The sequence below is a fragment of the Acomys russatus genome, chromosome 28, assembly GCF_903995435.1.
Source record: "Acomys russatus chromosome 28, mAcoRus1.1, whole genome shotgun sequence".
NCBI lineage: Eukaryota > Metazoa > Chordata > Mammalia > Rodentia > Muridae > Acomys > Acomys russatus.
Window position 1 is genome coordinate 4,043,769 of NC_067164.1, and position 20,968 is coordinate 4,064,736.

The following is a 20,968-nucleotide window of genomic DNA, read 5'->3' on the forward strand; positions in this document are numbered from 1 at the left end:
CTGAGGAGCTGTCCAGTGGATAATAAGATACCCAATTAAGAAAGACCGGTAGGAGGTATTCAAAACATGATTTAGCTTCTCTGACATTTCTAGGAGACACAATCTCACATAAATTTCCTGTTCCCCTGACTCTTACGCTGTCTCCACCCCCTCCTCTACAATGCTCTCTGAGCCTTAGGTGCCAGGAGTAGCATTGTTGATGGATTAACTGTGACCGGGTCCATAGCTCTGCAATCCGATCAGCTGCGGTTTCCTGCAGTGGTCTGTGGCAAAACAACATTTCCTTGATGAGGGGTAAGGACTACATTCATCCGTGGGTGTGCACAAACAGAATGAAGTCTGCCCGCACAGCTGCCTCAACACAGCCTGAGCAAGGACGACACCCGTGGCCATGCTAACACGCAGAGGGGAAGCACGGAAGGCCTCAACCTTACACAAAGAACCCAGGCAACCTTAGGCAACCCAGGAATGCTGAGAGCTGGAGAAAAGGTCTTTCGCAGAGAAAAGCACGCCGATCGGTGATCCAGTTACCAACGGTCAGCCCTAAAAGCATACATAGAAGTAGCATTACCCAGGCTGAGCAAGTTTTATTAGTGCACTTAGGAATAATACATACACACATAGGTAACAAGAGTTAAAAATAAAAAGGTCACGAATTTGAAAGAGAGCAAGGGGGTATACAGTAGGGGTTAGAGGGAAGGCAGGAAATGCCATAATTATATTATAATCTCAAAAAATGAAAAACTATAACCCAAGCAATAAGCTCTAGAGACAGAGAGATAGCCTGTGGATAAAAGCCCTTGCCAAGCAAGTGTGGCAATGTTAGTTCGATCCTGAGACTTTTCATGGTGGACAGAGAGAACTGACTCCCCCAAGTTTTTCTCTGACCTCACATAACCCCACACACTTGCCACAGGTATGCACACATATGAACACAATTATACACCTGTACATTAACAATAAAGAATTCAGAAAAAAATAACCCAACTATTGATATCTACCAAAACCTCACCTCAAACGGTACACGCAGGTTGAAAATAAAATGATAGGAAAAAAAAGATGTATAGTGCAAAGGTTATTAAGAGAAAGCAGGGTTGGCTATATTAATAATGGGTAAGATGGACTTTACAGTGATAAGGAAAGGCTATTACATAGAAACAGTGGCCCAATCTTTTAAGAAACCATATTTCTAAATGTGCAGGAACAAAATACAAGTAAATAAAGCTGGAAAATGAAAACTTGCTAGATGTGGATGGAACAACACACAATTCCACAATTACAGTGAGAGAATTCAGTGTCTTACCTCAACAAACAGAGAATATAATCATTACTTAGTAAATCAGCATGGATGCAGAAAAAGACGTTGCTTGTCAGTAAGTAAGGTCAACATTTATAAACCATCCTATTTAACAGTAGAGAGACACTTCTTTAAAGAAAAGAAACCACAAAAATATAACAAACTGACCCATTCTCCATCCACTTAAAAAGAAAAGGAAAAAAACACAGTCCCTCAGAATATGTTTCCTACCACAATATAATCAAAGTAGAAATCAGTAAGTACTAGGGGAGGTAGAGGGAGGTGGATCTCTGTGAGTTCGAGGCCAGGCTGGTTTACAACGCGAATTTAGGACAGCCAAGTCTACACAGAGAAACCCTGTCTCAGGAAAAAAAAAGAAAGTAAGAAAGAAATGGGAAAATATCCCAATGTTTGAAAATAAACAATAGTTCTAGATAGCCCAAGGGCCAAAGAGGAAGACTTAAAATAAGTTAAAATGGCGTCAAAGGGAAGTGAGGACATGATGGCAAAATCTGTGAGAGAAAGCCAAAACTGTGGGGCTAAAAAGCTTACAGAGCCCACAGTGCATGAAAACCAGCTAATCTTCAACCTCAAAACGTCTGAAAAATAATAGAGAAAATAAGCCCAAGTTAAAACAGAGTGAAATAAGAAAGGTGACTGGGAACCGTGGAGCTGAAGGAGCAACAACAGCGGAGAAGAACCAGCAAACAGTGCCTCAGAAATACCAGACATCACCAGAGAGTAAGAAAGAGCAGTGACCCAAATTGCCAATGTAAGTACCAGAAAGCATAAAGCCGTGGTGTCATCGTAGACCTTCCCCAAAGCAAAGGGACAATAAGAGAATAATACAGAAAACAAAACAAACAAACAAACAAACAAAAACAATTCTACCCTTGTGTTTATAAGTGTCCATAAAATGGACCTATTCCAACTCAAAAAATAAAATAAATAAATAAACAACAACAACAACAAAAAAAAAAAAAAGAAAGAAAGAAAGAAAAGAAACTGACCTGATAAGCTACACTGGGTGTCTTTTGAGGAGCCACATAACTCTATGAGGAAACAGATCAGAAGTTAAGGGCTCCCAACAGAGAGCTCCAGGATCAAGAGGTTTCACTAAAGAATTCTAATTATCCAAAGAATCCATACCAATCTATCTGATCCTTTTGCAGCAAAACCAAAAATGAGAATATTTCCCAATTCATTTTATAAAGTTAACATACTCTGATAGCAAACATTTAAAAGTAGACGGTACATAGAAAGGAACTCTAGTCCAAAATTCAGGAATAGGTGAAAAATTGCTCAGCAAAACTGCAGCAAATAAAATTCAGTAATAAATATATTAAAAAAGGACCATATCACAACCAAATGGGGCTCATCCTAGTAGTAATGTCTAAATCAACATTTTAAAAACTTATCGTTGTATTCTATAATATTAGCAAACTAAGGAAAATTATATAACCATATCAATTAATCTACAAAAAGAGTTGACAGCATTTAACATGTTTATGCTTAAACACTGTGAGAATAAATAAGAATATAGGAGTGTTTCTGCAGTGTGATGGCAAACATGTAACAAAAACTTATAAGTAACATTATATCTCAAGGAGATGGAAAAGGTTATGCAAGTCTTGAACATGCCATGGGACTTAAAAAAAAAAAAAAAAAACTATAGCTGATGCTTCAAATTGACACTTTGTTGGTCTGTTAGCCATATCTATTGTCTAACTTTTTTCTGAAACAAAATTTTGGTCATTGGCTTTGTCTGGTGGTGTGCACGGCAAATTTTATTATATGCCAAATATTAGGAAAATGCAACCAAAACATAAAGCTCTGTGTGATTACCACTTCTGTTTCTGAGCTTTCATGAGAGTCGGGCTGTCGTGAGAAGGAGTTTTGTTTTGGTGTTATCTATTCCTTCTCACAGCTACAGTGACATCTTTTGAAGATCGAAGACGAGGCCTAGGAGCCCCTTCTTTGTGAGGGCTCCGAAATATCAGGAATTACTGTTTTATCTGTACCACACTGTAGAAACTAGGCTTGCACAGCCACCCTCCCAGCCTGCCTTCTCTGCTCAGCTTCTTCATGCTTCATCGTCCACTCATGAGTCACGCAGGACTTTTAGGGGGGAAAAAGTAGCAACAAAGGCTGGCTTCATTTTTGTACTCTTCTTATCTGTGGGGTTTTGACTTCCCTGCTTCTCTCTGCTTGGTAACTTCCAAGTGCCTTTGAGGACTTAAAAGATTCTTCTAGTTGGATCCATCATTCCTAATCATCACCAGCTGAAGACATGGCGGAGAGCTCAGCATTGCCAAAAGTCTTCTGGGTGGAGACTTCAGAAGAACTTTCTTGGGTAAATTCCATCTTTCATATTTTCCACTTGCCAGATTGTCTCGGTGACACCTAAAGCCCCACCTAACACCACTTTAGCAATCTGTCCTGGATGCTTCATGATGCTTAAGAAACTGGTTAATTAAGATGCTTAATTAAGAGAAAGCTAAAAGTAGTGTGTGTGTGTGTGTGTGTGTGTGTGTGTGTGTGTGTGTGTGTGTGTGTGTGTGTGTGTGATATATTGGTACAGTTCATTGACCATCTAAGCCCCCATTGTATCCTAAATCTGAATTAAAATCTTTGTCTTGAACTCCATTTTGTTCCAGAAACAGAGCTGCATAAACTTTCTCAATGAGTGCCTGACACTTCCAAACACGTACTTTATCTGTTGAGCCTCCCTCGGATGCGAGGTGCTGCACGAGACACAAAGACTGCCGAAACACGGGCTTCTGAAAGTTGAAAGCCTTAGAGAGACTCACACTGGACTTACCATTGCATCACTTGCTGCCCGAAACCTGCTTGAACCTTTGAGAGGCAGAGGCAGGGGCGGATCTCTGAGTTCGAGGCCAGCCCGGTCTACGGAGAGAGTTCCAGGACAGCTAAATGAGTATCCTTGTCTCGAAAACAAAAACAAAAGAACAAGACAAAATTTCTGCTCGCTGCTCTTGTCGTGTGAAACGCAAGTGTTGGTCCCGAAAAGGATCCCTCTGCCTCTACACTAGGACCCAACCAAACTCCTTAATGCCTCCACTACATAAAATGAACTTGTGATTTGAGCTCATTCTAACACCGAACTATAATATTCTTCCAGACTTTAAAAAAATAAGTAGCATATGCCAAAATAAGGCAGGAGAGAAGAAATGGAAGAAAACAGCATTAGGACTGATCTGTCAAAGAAACCAATTTGCAGCCAGATAATTTACGGCGCATGCGCAAGAGAAGAGCCTGGTGTTGGGTAAGCAACTTACTTACCCAGGGTCATGAGCCTCTTCGCTGAGCACTTTGGGGGCATATGCCTTTCCCAGCACCCTTTCTTTCTCCCGTTCTGGGGGAGGGACAGCGTCTTTCTGTCTTGCTCTTTAAGACTTTCTTCTCGTACCCACGTGTTCCTGGTGAACATGGAAGCATCCTCCTCCGGTGCCGGCCCCCACCCCAAAGAGACCATTTGCTGACCTTATGAAGTTAAATTTATTAGAAATGGCCCTTCCACACGGAAAGTTTACTGTCTATGCAGATTGGACTGTAAGGTGGTACTGTATACCACATATATTCACGCGTAGCTATATAATGTAGTCATGTGTGTGACATGTATGATTGAAATGGTCTTGTCACAACTGCTACCCTGAAAGATTAAAAGCACCTTAGGAGCCGGAATTGAAGCTTTTCCCTCACCAACCTCAGCTGGGAGTTTGAATTATAACTGCTAAATGAATGCGGTCCTCAGTGTGGATGTGCTTAAGGAAGATAATAAATTACCTAGAAATTCACAGAAAGAAAGCCCTGAACTGACATCCCTGACTGACAGCATCGTGAAGATGTGAGCTGAGCAGGACTTCCACTAGAGTTTGAACTCAAGTCGATAAGACTTAGACAGCAGCATGACTGACGTTCCTTTCCTACAGCCACAGTAACAAATGACAAAGTGTCTCAAAGCAACCCTTAAATCAGAAATCTGAAATTAGTCTCACATGACTAAAAGGCAAAGTGCTGATAGGACTTCACTCTTCCTGGAGGCTCCAAGGGAGAATCTTCTTCTTCACTGTGTCCGTGATCCAGAGGCCACCTGCGTTCCTTAGTGTGACATCATCCGTCAGCTCCAAAGTGCCCTGCCCAACCTCTACAGTTGTCGCTGTATCTTTCCTCCTGCCTTTGATTTATCTGCTCCAAACCCCTCATGATCAGCCTGGACCCGTGTAAGCAATCTAGATCATCACCCCTTCTCAGGATGCATAACGTAAGTCATCTCCTGAATCCATTCTGCCACGAGCCTAGCATCATCTGGGTTTGGGGTTTGGAAGTGTGGGCTTCAGAAAGCCATTAATTTGTCTGACAAAGATGGCTTGAGCAGTGTTCTTCCAAGTGTAGAGCCTGCGTTATGGAGAAGCCCACCGGGGATGACCACTCAGACACAGTTTATAGCCAACTGTGTCTTTAGTCTGGGATTACATTCAGGTATTCAGGCCCCACATATAGAATCAAGTGTGTTAGGATGAGAGCTTGTTAAGAGCAAAAAACCACATCCTAGTATCTATCTTAGTTGGTGAAGAGGGATGTTTTGCACGAGCAAACAATTTAACAGAAGCGAAGATAAGTTAGCTGGGGGTATTTTTGACCTTGGGTTTCTAGAATAGAGCTGGATAATTTTCCATGGCATTCTCCATCAAGGAGAACAAATTCTAGTTAAACCTAAAATGGTCTCATGAGGAATGCAAGGTAAAGGACCCCCTGCACTGTCTTCCCCGTCACACCTGGACCAGAGGCATCACCATCATTGGATAGTTTATTTTACTATTACCGTCATCATAATCATCACCATCGTTATTGTTGGAGTGGAGATACGCGTGTCAGTGCACGTGTGGAGTCAGAGGGCAATCTTGTGTAACTGATTCTCTCCTTCCAATTTTATGTAGGTCCCAAGATCAGACTCAGTCTCTAGGATTGCACAACAAACACTCTTACCTGCTAAGCCTTTTTCTTTTTCTTTTTTCTTTCTTTCTTTTTTTTTTAACTGCCTAATTTCTTAAAATGTGAACTTCCAGATCTATTGAGATAAGAAATTCAGGCAGTCTAGCAAATCTTCAAGTGACTCTGACACATGCAAATGTGAGGAAAATTAAAGCAGGCACAAAGGACTATGGGTATACGGAATTCACAAATACAGAGGGTCCCCAGGCCCTCAGTATACTGAGACAAGGGTGATGCCATCAGGGCACAGAGAGCCTGAACCTCAGGCTCACATCAGAGTTTAATGCATCACTCCCAACATGAACGTAGCGGCGTTGTTACACATCCCACAAAACAGTTTCTTAACTGAAAAGGTACATTGATTTCATGAGGGATAACCTTAACCTATTCAGATTCACCAATTTAGCAGAACGAACTGGAGAAATGATTTATCTTTTAAATCTATGAATCAAAATCTGGAAGTTGGGATTTCCAGACTAACACAGTCCAAACATACAAATTATAGAAACACTCAAAACATAATGGAGTGATACTTGAATTTCCAAACATTTGCTTCAAAGTAGCTGTGACACAACTTTACTATTTCACTTTTCTTTCTAACAGGATAAGAACATATCAGAGTTATCTTCAGACACCGCACTTAAAAGAAAAAAAAAACTGTAGGTGACTTCCCATGAGGGTTGATTTAGGGCAGAGGACAATGGCCTTTCCAAAGGCAGAGGAATGGGGCCTTAGGATTGTGCCTCCGAGAGGCAAACAGGAAACAGGAAACTCTCTGTCAGCCATTCTTACCCTGCCCCCAAGAACAGGAACAGCAGTAGGAGAGGCTGGCCGGAGTACTTATTTTGACCCAACCCAGGAAATAAGATGGCTTATTCACTCTGGAGACCTGGGTTGTTGTGGACTGCACAGACAACCTCCGCAATCCCGCTGTCTCTGTCTAATAGCCTGATAACATCCATGCAGTTTTAATGCGGAACGCTGAGGAAACGGAGAGCAATATATACTCAAGACACATTGGTCAGGTTTTAAACAAAAGAGAGATAACACTTTTGTCAGGCATCATTAAATAAGCTACCTTCTATCTCCAAAACTTCTCCAAAGGGCTATCACCAAGGTCACTCAAGGAACAGAAAGGCGCGCTACAGCGCCCCCTAGCAAACCCAACAGTAATAGGAAGAGCTAGCCCAAACCCCCATGATGCAATTGTACCTCCTGAATCTGACTTTTAAAAAAAAAAAAAAAAAAGTAGTGCTGCCCAGCTTGGAAATTTGTATTAGAAAGGCTTCACAAAATTAACTATACTAGAATAAAACTAAGTTTGGAACAAACAAAAATCTATCGAAGCCCTGGATTTGATCCCTTGGAAGGGTCATGGGGGGAGGCAAGTATAGAATGTTCCAAAAGATGTCAATGTAAATGTCATCACAATTAAACACTTTAGAAACTCCCCTCAGGGCACTGAAAAATGTCTGCAGAACGGCCCTGCCGTGCAGATGCCGCACCAAGGGTCACATCTGTGGAAGAAAATCGTCAAGATTTCACTTAGGGAGCAGGCCTGACTGTATTCCTTTGCAGGCAGACCCTGGCCATTTTAGGATGATTGTAAATGCGTCCTTCCTCCTGGGCTCTTCAACAGCACCCACACTGGCAACCTAGTTGTCTGAAGAGGAACATGTCCGGTCATTCTTGTCGTCATAGGTCAACTTTCCCCTTTGACTACTGTGATGCTTAACTTTGGTTGTTAGTTTGTGACCAGCTTGAGAGCTGCGGAAGAAACTGATAAACTATCTCTCTCTGCCTCCCTCCCTCTCCCCCACCGTGTGTGTGTGTGTGTGTGTGCGTGTGTGTGTGTGTGTGTGTGTGTGTGTGTGTGTGTGTGTAAATGATAAAAATGATTGGAGGAAACCGAGCCTGAAGGTGCCATTCTTCTAAGTGAGCGCTCAGTCCTTCTGATATTATCATCACCTACAGACGGTAGACTCCTGTCAGCACATTGGGCTGTTAACTGAAAGTTTGTTGGTTCGAGCCCACCTGGGGACGTGTGACACAAAACTGAGGAAAGAGCTTCTCAAATGGTAGACTCCAGACTGAGCAGGGTTTGAGTGTGGACGGGAATCAGTGACTCTGCAGCAGGCTTTGGACCTTCCACTCCTGACTGGACTGCATCTTCGGTCTCCCTCGTTCTGAGCAAACACTGCTTCCCCTGGGTCAGCAGCGCCCATTAAGGGGGCTGTCTAGCTTCGGACCACTGTAAGCCAACATGATAAATTCCCTCTTATATCTATCTACGCATCCTATCGGTTCTGTTCCTATGGCGAACCCTGACTAATACATTCCTCTCCAGCCACTTAACACGTTGGCTCATTTTTTTCCTCTGAAACATCCATCTCTCTGCCCCTCTTCATTATTACTACTGTATCTCCAGCCTCAGTCAACACTCTATCTTGACTACAGACACTGCCTCTTGACTTACGCCCAAATTCACCCAGAATACCTTGGGTACCCAGGTCCCTCCAGTATACAGACTCAATGTCCCTTGTGTGTACATCTCATCCTCCGTGGAAAAGCAGTCCCCTGTGACCTGGGTCACCATGTCACTTTACTTCAATAAAATCATTGTTTGCAATTATTTCCACAAGGCATGACTTGTGTAACATAAAGGGTCCACAGACATATAACTCTTTAAATATTTACATTTGTGTAACCATGAGAATCGAGCCTAGAGCAAGATATTCAACATTTCCAGTCTCTCAGTGGACTCTTCTGTACCCCTCCCAATTAACACCTTTCTTTGTCACCCAAAGGTAACCACGATTATAGCTTTCATGGCAGTAACTTCGTTTGACTGCTTTTAAAGGCATCATAAGGTAGGCATTCTTGTAGACTTTCCCACTTTGTAGATATTTGACAGTTTATTTGTCCATTCCCTACTTTTAGGAGTTGGGTGCTTCCACGTGAAGATGATTATGAATAGGGCCAAGACAAACCTTGTTCTGTGAACACATGCTCATCTCAGTTAGCTCATTAGTTAGTTAATGAATGCCCATTCGTAGAACTGCCAGGACACAAGTAGGCAGACACTTTGCACTTTCATGTATCACAAAGCAGTCTTCCAAATTGACATCACTTGTCAGTCTCTGGAATATTCCAACAGTTATGTCACCTTCCTGTTAACTTTGTTTTCATTTTGGTTTTCCAAGACAGGGTTTCTCTGTGTGGCCTTGACCATCCTAGAACTCACTCTGTAGACCAAGCTGGCTTCGAACTCACAGCGATCCACCTGTCTCTGCCTCCTGAGTGCTGGGCTTAAAGGACTGCACCACCACTGCCCTGTTTATTGCTAATTTTCACGTGTTCATTCCCCCACCATACTTGAGCTCTTTGAACTAAATTCCCTACCTTGTGTTTCACCATAGACTCAGTACATGGAGTATAGGTACAGTTATATATTTATGTTTCATGCAAGTTAAAGATTAAGTGTATTCTTGAGCGTGTTGGAGGAGGGGATAGCAGTGTTATGTTTAATTAAAGGAAAACCTAGTTCTTCCCTTTGGACCCATTCCTGATGACAAATGCCTAACCCAACCCTCCAATACCTCAGTCATCCAAGGTGAGGTGGGGCATTCAAATCAAGCCACTACATTTCCCAGTCCTTGCTGAAGTGCCCCACGGCCCAGTCACATCTATCTGCCTGGACTATCAAGTTTTAAACTATTAAGCTGCTAGAAATTTTAATAAACTACAAGCCCTTGAAAACTCTCCCCTGCTCCTGTGATTGTACAGAGTTATTCTGAGAGGTATTGATGGAGCCATGCTCAATAACTCTCCATCCTGCCTTCAAAGGTGGAACCAATTAGTGCCAAAGTCAGCCACCTCAACCCATAGATTTAAAAAGAAAAAAAAACTTGCCTGTCCCTTGGTCTGTTTGGGCAGATGGGGGGCATTAGTTACACAAACACCAGGAGAGAGATAGGATTTCCAGGAAGTCCTCTACAGTCCTACAGTTCGCCACAAAAGTGTTCTTCTAGTCTTCCTTGGTTTTGCTCTCTGAGTGTGTTACACTTTTTTCACCATTCTTACATTTTTGAAAGTGTCACTGAATAAACTTTTCCCTGCTCCTTTTTGTAGGACCAGTCTTCTGCCTTTTGATTTTCCCTTTAAAAACAGAAACAAACACGGGCTCCAGACAGTTTCAGCCACCAGACCCAAGAGAGGCACTCCGTAGCTCTAAAACAGGAGTTTTACAAAACTGTGTAAATGGAAGATATACGCCACTAGTGTCTCTTTTTCATCCAAGAGGCACACACACAGAGAGACACGCACACAATAGTTAAGACCACTGATGTGCAAGTGTGAAAATCGGAGTTCTGATCCCCAGCACCCACACAATTGCTGGCTGCATATGATGTCCCATCTATTAGTCCAGCCTCAGGAGAGGGGTACAGGGGATACCAGAGAATGTTAGCTAGCGTGTCCATGAGCTCTGGGTTCAACTGAAGGGTACTGCCTCAGTAGATAAGGGAGAATAGTTTATATTGACTCAAACTTAAGCCTACGAGTATGCATACACACACACACACACACACACACACACACACACACACCATACATGTGCCAACATGCACACATGCCTACATGCACATCATATGCACACATAAAATTCTTTTTAAAAAACAATAACCAGATTCTTCGTACATACACAGACAAAAGGTTTTGCCAGGGGCAGGAAGAGTGAATATTAGAGTCAACTGTATAGGCTACAGGATTCCTCTAGGATATTTTTAGTTTGAGTCATAGAACTCCTTAGTCCTGGTATCAAATTAAAAGGAGCTGTTTCATATATAAGATGTAATTGTGGCAATGATTTTAACACAATAAAATTGTCATTCTTATCTTTTAAAATTTTCTGAACACCATTAGTAAATGGATTCCAGTTCTAATCAGCAGATACTAATTGCAAATGAATTATCTTGAAAATCTAAATCAAGCCATGGCTCAGCCAATGAACACACTTGACTCACACGACCTTTCTTTGAGTTTTTGAAACCTACCTGACTTACTGAGTATGTGCTAAAAGTACACACATACATTTGAAAGCTAAAAAATCCACAAATCTGCACTAGTTAAAAGTATTTTTGAAAGACTGACTTGTATCCATTTGTTCACAAATGTACACTAACACAAATAAGATGATACTTAGGAAACGCCTGCAGGAAACTCTTTGAGAAGGGACTAAGAATGACTTACTGAAGCTAGAAAGATGGACTAAAGGTTAAGAGTGCTTGCTGCTCTGCCGGGCACCCATTTTATTGGCTCACATCTGCCAGTAAATCCAGCTCCACGGGATCTGTGTCTTCTGGCCTCAGCAGGCACCTGCCCACACATGGCATACACAGACACCAAAATAAGAGTAAAATCTAAAAAGAGTCATTTGTGGACAATATAGAAATGGCATCCAGACTGTTGTTCCGAAGAACGTGAGGGAACTCCATCACATTATATGCTCAAGAACATTCTATGTGTCTTCATAGTAACTTTTTTTTTTTTTTTTTTTTTTTGGTTTTTTGAGACAAGGTTTCTCTGTGTAGCCTTGGCTGTCCTAGACTCACTTTGTAGACCAGGCTGGCCTCGAACTCACAGCAATCCACCTGCCTCTGCCTCTCAAGTGCTGGGATTAAAGGCGTGCGCCACCACGCCCGGCTTTCTTCATAGTATCTTTTTGGGGGCTCTTGCCCTATTGGGCAGTCTTTCCCAGAAATAATCAAGAGTAAACGTCATGGACTTGCAATCGATGGTGTACAAATCCATGAAAATGTCAGTCAGTGGGGCTTCTTGGTCATTTAGCAACTATCTTTTTGGGTGTCCCTGATGTTGGTTCCAAGAATGTCTCCCTAGAACTGCGTTTCTTTGGAACAAATTTATTTTCCTTTTATTTGTGTATTTATTTTGGTTTTCCTATGATTTCAACTTTCATGAAGCCATATAGCCAATTTCTCATTTATTTTGCAATCTTACTAAAATAATATTTTCCTTTTCTTACCACTCAAATACATCTTTAAGAAGTGTCTTTTCTGCGCAAAACTGAAAATTTTTTCACATACTCACTTAGTCGTATAAAACCATTTAAGCTTTATATGTCTAAGGAAATGGGTGTGACGGTTCATGCACTGAGAAGCTAAAAGCAAGAAGACCAGGAGTTTGAGATCATCCTTGTCTACATAATGAGTTCAAGGACAGCCTGGGCTTCTCTCTCTCTCTCTCTCTCTCTCTCTCTCTCTCTCTCTCTCTCTCTCTCTCTCTCTCTCTTTTTTAAGTTTTTTGAGACAGGAGTTCTCTGTGTAACAGTCCTAGCTATCCTGGACTTCCTTTTGTAGACCAGGCTGGACTTGAACTCACAGCAATCTGCCTGCCTCTGCCTCCCGAGTGCTGGGATTAAAGGTGTGCACCACCATGCCTGGCCAGCCTGGACTTTTGTCAGACACTGTCTCAAAAAAAAAAATAGTCTAAAGAATATAAATTTTTATGGAGACAAAGTTAAAAAATAAAAAATTTTAAACTCTTGGTTAGCTGTTTTCTCAAATGAAAACCGCACCCCTTCCCTTAGTGTCCATGTCCCCCATGTCTCCTGTTCTGCTCTATCTTTCATTTCGGCTCAAAATTATTCTCTTCAGTGTTCAAGCCATAATTCCAGGGCTTCTATTTTTTCCCCTCAACCCAACTCTCAGCTCTTCATTTTTGAAATGGATGAATATAGAGCTGGAGAAATGGCCAGTGATTAAGAGCACATGTTGCTCCTGTAGAGGACCCAGGCTTAGTTCTCAGCACCCACATGGTAGTTCAAGACCATCCTCAACTCCCGTTCCACAGGACCCAACTCCTTATCTGACTCTGTGGACAGCAGAGATATACACAGTGCACATATAAGCATGCAGGCAAAACACTGACACACATAAAACAAGCTTTTTAGAACTCTAAAACAATAAAACCAAAATGAATGAACAATCACACTTACCTATCTTCTAGGTGGAGCCTATTCTACTTGCAAACTGAACACAACCAGACCTCGATGGTCTAGCACATAGTAGACGCTCCAACCTGAGCAGACACACAAGTCATATAGACTTGGCGTGGCCGTGCATGCATGCACCACCCTCTCTGGGTTCATCTTCTCATCTGCAAAAGTCTACTTCTTAGAGTTCAGAAGAAGTCCAAGGTGTGGGGCCACATCTGGTGAGGGCTTTGTTACATCATCTCATGGCAAACATTCTAAGGGAAAGATAAGTCAAGAGAGCAAAAAGGGGCCAGATTCATGTTTACAACCAGCCCACCATCACCTTAGCTAACCCACTCCCAAGATAACGGCAGGCATCTACTCTAGAGGGTGGAGTCCTCACAACTTAGTCACCTCTCCTTAGGCCCCACTATCTGACACTGTCACTTTCAGGAGTTCGGTTACTAACACATGATTGTCCGGGGGACATGTTCAAACCACAGCAACTGAAGACCTCAGCCATCCGTACAGAACAACAGGAACGACTTTTTCCAGAGATTCACTTTAAATCCTGGAGAGCTCCCCATCTCTTCCAGGCCAGAACACTGTGCTCTTAGAAGGCAGAGTGAGATCTCAGATCTGAGCTTCTGCTCGGAACGACTATTCGGAAACTAAGCTACATGTGTGTACTGACTGTGAGCACGGTGCAGAAAGGACTGTGAGGAGCCAGTCAGAAAGCTGGCCTGGCCAATTAATTCCAACAAGAACACACAATGGTACTCAACACAAATTGATCTATTCATAAAGTTGGCCGGGGAGGGGCTTTTTTCTGCAAACACTGAGGCGGATCTCAGACCCTCAGCCTCCTCTCCTGAAAGGACAAGAGATGACAAGCCACGAGAATGATGCCGCTTGAAACTGACCTTCTAGAAGATAACGTGACACATTAAATCACCACTTACAGGATGAGGAAGACTGGGTTTTCATTCTGACATGAAAGCTAAGCAGAAGCCTCAGTGTTCTACCAATTATTACCCATCTACTCCAGATGAGGAAAATAAACATCACACAGTGACAGGAGCCGACCCTCAGCCAGGTCTCTGACAGCATCAGGAAAGCAGCGTGCACACGATAACTCACTCCCATGCCCTCATTTGGCCCTCCTGATGTTGATCTCATCTGCAAGGACTATGACCATGAGATTTCTAACCACATGCAGATGGGGGAGTGAAGGCCTCCGGTCCCCCTCCTGTGCCACTTCCCTCATATTCACGCTCTAGCACAGCGGCTGTGTGTAACAGAGAAACCTCACAACGGCTGCGGAGGACATACACTGCTACCAATGCTCCTCCTCAATTCCAAACAGTCCCTCTGCGAAGATCCACCCTTTTCTCCCTCTGGCTTTCTGCCAAAACTGTAGAAGCTACCAGACTAATAAATCTAACCAAGCTCTTCCTACTGAGAAAAAAAAGGGGGGGGGGGAGAGCGTGGGATGGAGCAAAGAAAACAAGCCTCCAGAGCCTCCTACTACCTACGCCTCCCATCATGGTTGTCCATAGCGTCAGGCTATATTTGATCCCTCCAATTTAACTGTCCCTCGTTAGGTGGGCCCCTTCATATATCAAAACAGCCCTTACAAACACTAAGTGTGCCAGGTGGTGGTGGTGGCACACACCTTTAATCCCAGCACTCTTTCAACCCCACACACCTTTAATCCCAGCAGAGGCAGGCAGGCAGATCTCTGTGAGCTCGAGGCCAGCCTGGTCTACAGAGCAAGCTCCAGGGCAGCAATAGCTACACAGAGAAACCCTGTCTCGAAAAACAAAAACAAACAAATAACAAAAAAGAAAACAAAACAGAAAGCCCACTAAGTATTCAAGTGCTTCCTTGACACCAATGCACAGAACTCAGAAAAGCTTATTAACTCAGTGCCGTCATGTCTGAACTGCTTCTGAAAACCAATCCTTTTGGAACTACCTTCTATCACAGCACTGTCTACCCCCCTTACCTGTCCATCTATATCATGACTCTGGGTGCCTGTGTTTTGAAAACCAAAGGAGGGATTTCCTAAATCTAGCAGCAGCAGCAGCAACAAAAATTCTACATAACTCAGATTTTTATTTTAAAAATCATAGTCTTGCTTTCCCCGCATTACTCTAGTTATATTTTCCCTGGGGTTGTGTTTGTAAAATACAACTTGGTCAGGCCATTGCCTTCCTTACATAAACTTCCCTGGCTCTCTCTTGCCTAAACACGTGTTTCGGTTTCTCTTGCATTCGAAGCCTTCACCAGCCCCCCTTCCCTCCCTCAGCCGCCCGTGTCTATTTATACACCCAGAGTCTAAGCTCACTTCACCCTGGTCGAGGCAACTTCAAGCCTCGGTCTCCTGCTCATCCCATTTCCTCAAACTCAATCTTCCTTCTCCCCATTTTTCCCCAACCAAAATGGAATTTAGCCTCCGAGGCACAAATAAAATTTCATCTCCTAAAGACCACCTTGCAGATCCTCAAGGGGACTTAACTATCCGTTTTACACATCTAAGAACTACCTCTCTTCTCTGTGCATCTGTACTGGCTGGTGGCTCCCAAGCATAGTTCTGCTCCCAGTACATAAGCTTCCTGAAAGTAGAGATCAGGAAATTGTCTCTGGGCTCAGTGGTTAGGAGCACTGGCTGCTCTTGCAGAGGACCCAGGTTTGGCTCCCATCCCTGTTATGGTCCGTCACAGCATCCCATAGCTCCAGTCCTAAGGTATCTGATGACCTCTCTGGCCTCCAAGGACGCTGTATGCACACTGCACACATGCAGGCAACATGCACACGTAAAACAAACCTTTTTTTAAAAGAGTGTTTTCTGTACCAATGCTGAGTGCAGGCTCTTGCACACACCAGGCGGTCAACAGCTAATAAGAAAGCCCTGGAAACCACCAGCAGTTTAACCAATGGAGTGAGATGCCGGAAGTTTGTAAATTTGGAGCTAAGAGAGCTAATAAATAAGTTTTAGCTAACAATATACACGCTGCAAAAAGTCAGAAGAAGGGCTCCCTGGGGTGATGATGGAAGGCTTATCCTTACAGCTGGACTTCTTATAGGGTTGTATTAGTCAGGGTTCTCCAGGACCATAACTTATAGAATGAATAAATACATAGATGGCATTTATTAACATGGCTCACAGACTGTGGTCCAGCTAGTCCAGCAACGGCTGTCTACCAAAGGGACATCTAAAAACATGGTAGTTGCTCGTCCCACAAGTCTGGAATTTTCTAATGGTCTTCATAATATGCCAGAATCCCAAAGCACTAAGTTTTAATGCCAGCGAAGGAATGGGCTTGCTAGCAAGAGCAATAGGGCAAAGAGAGCAAGCTTCCTTCTTCCGCGCCCTGTCTGCAGGCTACCGGCAGACAGTGTGGCCCTGATAGTAGGCGGATCTTCCCACCTCAAAAGATCTGAACTAGAAGTGGGTCTTCTCACTTCAAATGATTTAATTAAGAAAAAGAGTCTTCACAGGTGTTCCCTGCCTCTTGGGTTTTAGCTCATTCCAGATGTAATCAAGTTGACAACCAAGCACAGCCATCACAAGGGTTACTGATAGGGAGTTGCTTCCCTTCCTTTTGCCTCCTCCTTGTCCTATAATTGCCTTGAGTCCATTTCCTCAATGTCCAGTATATGAAGGTATTTAATAAACCCTTGCCCAAAGGCCAATCAGTAGTGACTTTCAGACCACAATGTTCTGTGCACAGGCCTTGTGGTTTTCCAGCATAAGTCAGGATCCCAGTGTCAGATGTTGGCATGACCTCCTTGTGCACCATGGAAAGGTTGTCTCAGTTATTCAAATATTGATTTCTGTCCCAGCAGAGAGCTCAGTATGGTCTGGACTTTGTTGTTGTTGTTCTAATTGTTCAGCACCTGCTTCTGAGTTTGTAGACGTTCATCTCCATCACCTTCTGATTGGTTTAATGAAGAGACGACCTATAGCTGAGGCAGGAGAGACAAGGCAGAACTTCTGGGCAAAGACAGAATCTGTGAGAAGAGCTGAGAGGCAGGGAGCGACTGGCCAGCCAGACATTGGGAGAGTTGGACATACAAGGACCGAGAAGAGGTAACGGGCCACGTGGCAAACATGCCTAGAATAAACAGGGTAATTAAGTTAGATGAGCTGAAAAATAGCCTAAGCTAAAGCCTAAGCTATAATAAGTAGTAATAGTCTCTGTGTCATTATTGAGAGCTGGTCAGCCAAGACTGCTGGGCAATAGCCAGATACCAAGGAAGGATAGCCATGAGGAACAGCGGTGCCCACAAGAGCTGGGCAGAAATGGAGCCTCAAGAAAGATGGTGGAGTCCATTGATGAGATCAGGATGAGTGAGTTACAGGGAACCCAGCCCAGCAGACTGAGAGGGCTAGGGGCTATGGAATCTTCCACTTGGAGGACAACTCTGTACTTGGTTCTGGGGTGATGGCTCTAGAGTGAATTTGACCTCTGGTAACTCCCAGCAAGCCAGGAAGCTTGGATCCCAGCTTCAACTAAGCTGTGTCTTGAAAGTCATCAGAGGGAGTTAGCTTTCAAACCATCCATCATACCTTGCTGGTAACAGTCTCGAGCAACAAGAGGATTGTGGGGAATTTCAGAGAAAAGGAATGCCTTCGTCTCTCCCATAGTGTCTGTGAGGTTCTTTAAAAGGATTGATTTCGTCATTTGAAAATTGGCATGAAACAAGAGATGTCAAGGACAATGCCTAGTGAAAGTAAGATTGTAAGACACTCCGAATGACAGAGGATGCCCAGCTGGTGTGCTTTGTGCATTAGATGTGAGCTTCCTTGCCTCACATACCTAAATAGATTGTAAATCCTCAGGGGTTTGTCCTGTTTGCAAAATTTTGAGTGTAAGCAGTTAAATTCACAAGAAAGGATAAAACACTCTCTAAGACAGCCCCACAGGGCTCCCTGGTTTGGGGGAGTGCCCACTCTTGCTTTCTCCAAATTTGCCTGGGAAGTAGAGCCTCTGTGGATGTCAGAAAGGAAGACACCAACCACTAATGCTCAAAGCCTGCCTCTGCTGCCCATTTGGGGAGCTCTCTGGGTCGCATTTACAGACCCCTGCTGCTCTCCCTTTTAAGCACAGAGGAAAAACAAAGCTGAATCCTGAAAAGCGCATTTCAAAAAGAAAAATCCATGCAAATTGCAGGGTTAGGATCAGAGTCAAGCAGAACTACAGAACAGCCAGGGGCGTCAGTTGAGATGGATACTGACACTCAAGCCCAGGAAATGTCAGGGCCAAGATGCACTGTGTAAGGAGGCAGGAAACACAGACCTCTAAAATATTTTGACTCAAATTTCCCCCAAGACCTTGCAGCATTATAATTATATATTTAGATTTGTATTCTCTCTCATTAAGGAAAACAGTCATCTATAAAAATACGCATAGGAGACAAGCGGGAAGATAAGTCCTCTAAGATTTACATTGAATCCCTGTTTGATGTCCATGAAAAGAGTGGCCTTCCTGTCCGGGGGAGTGGAGACAGCTTCATCCAGGAGAAGGCCCATGGACTGTGTCTTTGAGGACTTTGACAAGCAAAGATGAAGGAAAGGGCCTTTGAAGAAGACAGCAGTGTGACCACGAGGCAGTTTAGTTTGGCAGATGGGCAATCACAAGAATGATGAAAGCCATTTGAAAAACAAAACACAAAGAACAACAACAAAACAAAAAGAACAAGTCCTCAAATTTTCCTGCACAGAAACCAAGAGGCTCAGACTGTTCAGAAAACAAGGGAGTCACTGAAAGCCTGTGGGTGGTAGTGGGGTCCACGGGAGTCACTGAAAGCCTGTGGGTAGTAGTGGGGTCCATGGGAGTCACTGAAAGCCTGTGGGTGGTAGTGGGGTCCACGGGAGTCACTGAAAGCCTGTGGGTGGTAGTGGGGTCCACGGGAGTCACTGAAAGCCTGTGGGTGGTAGTGGGGTCCACGGGAGTCACTGAAAGCCTGTGGGTGGTTGTGGGGTCCACGGGAGTCACTGAAAACCTGTGGGTGGTAGTGGGGTCCACGGGAGTCACTGAAAGCCTGTGGGTGGTAGTGGAGTCCACACTATGGACACTTCAGTAGATTGTCTTCCAGCCGAGAAAATACGAAACAGATGCAGCCTAAAAGGAAAGTGAAGAGGCAAGATCACTTGAGAGATTTTTCCAATAATCTTATAAATGAGGAAGCTAGTTTGAACCAGTGGAAAAGACACATCAAATGGTGTCACTGCTCTACTGATGGCCTAAAATGGAGCATCCAAGACTTTAAGGAGCCAACCATTCAGAGCTAACAGAGTAAGCACCCCAAATAGTGATGGTCCCTCTTTTTTTTTTTTTTTTTTTTCTTTCCACTTCAGGGAACAAAAAAACAAAGTGTTCAGTGGTTGGTTTTTCTAAAGGGCTGATACAGCTGTGGATGCAAAGGGCGAACATCCACTCCTTGTCAGGAAAACTGTACCTCTGAAAGCCACAGACCTGGTCAAAGATCTTTAATTATAAATTATAGTAAGAGTCCCTAGGGGGAAAAAAGGGAATTGTTTTGAACAAAATGTCCCAAACAATGACTCAAAGAAGGGTTTGTTTTGACTCACAGTTTGAGGGGATCTCCACAATCACAGCAGGAAAATTACGGTAAACAGAGCATGAGGCAGCTAGTCATGCTGTTTCCACAGTCCATGGGATACAGCAGAGCAGATCTTTACAGTTAAACTTCTCTGGAGACACTGTCACGGACACGCCCAAAGCTAAGTTCCCTAAGTGTCTCCAAGCCCAGTCAAATTGACAATGAAGACTGACCACCAAAAACAACCCTAAAACACCACTGTCTCCCTTTGTAAAATTTTATTTAATTCTCTATTTCTGGGCTAGAGAGAGCGTTCAGTGGTTCACAGTACTTGCCCCTCCTCCTCAGTCATTTCATGGGATGGTGAACTCTTTCCGGCGGGATCCCTCCAGCTGCAAAGGACAACGTCACATTCCAAAAACTTCAGCGGGACAGAAGATCTGGGAGTTCTTGGGCCTGAAGTCTGAAAACAACTGACTTCACACCTAGATCATTTGGTGAGATATTGACCCTTAAGGTCTCACACGATTCCAGCCTGGGGCTGGAGAGATGGCTCCGAGGTTAAGAGCACTGGCTGACTACTACAGGGGTGATGAGTTCAGTTCCCAGCACCCACATGGTGGCTCACAACCATCTGTAATATGATCTGATGCCCTCTTCTGGCCTGCAGGGGTACATGCCGATAGTATATAGTATACATAGAGTAAATAAATAAATCTTTTTTTTTTTTAATTAGCCTACTTTTCCTTGGTTTTGGTACACTTCCAGTTATGCTTCCTTGATAGGATCAATACGGTGGTCAACAATTCCCAGACTTAAATCCAGGGACCTCAACAATGCCAGCAGAAGCCTACAGACTCTCTTTCCAGTGCTTAAAAATAAAAGAAGAGGATGCATAGGAACAGAAGGGGAAAGGATGGAGGGAGGGTAGAAGACAAGGAAGACAGGGAAAAAGAAAGAAGAAAAGAGGGGGAGGGGAAGGAGGACACAACAGCAAGAATGAAGCCCAGTTACCATCCAAGACTAAGGCATACGTTGCTCTGATCGGCTGACCCAAGACCACGTGACTTCTCGTGAACATGAATCAA